We start from the raw sequence: 1,227 nt of genomic DNA on the forward strand, positions 1-1,227 counted from the left end.
TGCTCACACAGGGGACCTTTCACCTTCACAATGCTATTATCATGGTGGCCTCAGATTCAGATTCAGAGTCAGATTCAGATGTAGAAGGGCAGCCAGCTCCAGAAGTGGCCGTGGTTAATGAACAGTCAGCTGGGCTCACTAGATGAAATGCAGCCTGAGCAGGGAGAGGAGGTGGGGCTGGCCAGCAATCAGCAGAGACATCTGCCGCAATTCTCTGAAGATGAGGGCACGGAATTACCACCCTTCCCAACACAAGAGTCCGGCGGGCAGCAAAGAGAGCACAGCAAAGGAATTAGTAAGGTTACTCACTAGGAAGCAGCCTTGCCCTCCTAAATGAGCCAGACTGGGACTGCTCTTATTTAAAAAGAGCTATGAGGTTGAGCTGCTTCATTGGAAACAACCATTCGCAAACCCAGATGCTGTATACCTTGCCTTTGAACTTGAACCTGTGTGACTGTGACTCTGAATCTGGACTGGGTGACGACCTCGCTAACACTTTGGAACCCTGGATTTGCCTGACCATTCTTGTCCCTGCTCCCTTGAATTTGGACTATCTTTTTAGGCAAGTTTTGCTGGACTTGTGGGGACTTGATTGCTCTTGTGTGCGTTTGCACATACTTTTCCCTCTGCTGCTTGCTATTGCTTAAAACTCACCTAGTAAAAGTTTGCAACTCCGTGTACTTGTCTTTGCTTGGCCTGAGACAGGACAGGTATTGCCCATCAGTAAGAGAATATCTTTTTTTTCCTTAACTTTACATTTATTCCACTTTCCAGTTGGGGATCAGTTCCAAGAAAATGGCAATTTTAGGCATCTCGGATTCTGGGCTATGCAATTTTATGAAGATGTGGTCTTTTTGTGTTTTAGAAGTGAGCTTCCTGGTCACCCATTGTTTGTTCTTCCCACTTGATCATGGTTCTGGGAGGGATATGAACAGGCAGACGTTTAACAGGTGCTGCCTCCTAAAGCAGCAGAAGTAGCTGCATCTCCCTGATGCATCTCTTCAAGACAAAGCTTTATTAGTGTTGCTTCCATTATAGCAGACATACAGATAGAAATTCAACTGATTCACAGTCACTTCCCAGAGTTTAAACTTTCCTTCTTTTGCCTAGTCGTCTTACAGTTGTTTCCACCTGCCATTCTCATTCTTTAATACACTCACAGTTTATCAGGGGACCCTTCACTTCTCTATTCCTACAAATAGTTGGAAATGGTACACCAGAGAGATT

This window comes from Candoia aspera, chromosome 2, assembly GCF_035149785.1.
Source record: "Candoia aspera isolate rCanAsp1 chromosome 2, rCanAsp1.hap2, whole genome shotgun sequence".
Taxonomy (NCBI): domain Eukaryota; kingdom Metazoa; phylum Chordata; class Lepidosauria; order Squamata; family Boidae; genus Candoia; species Candoia aspera.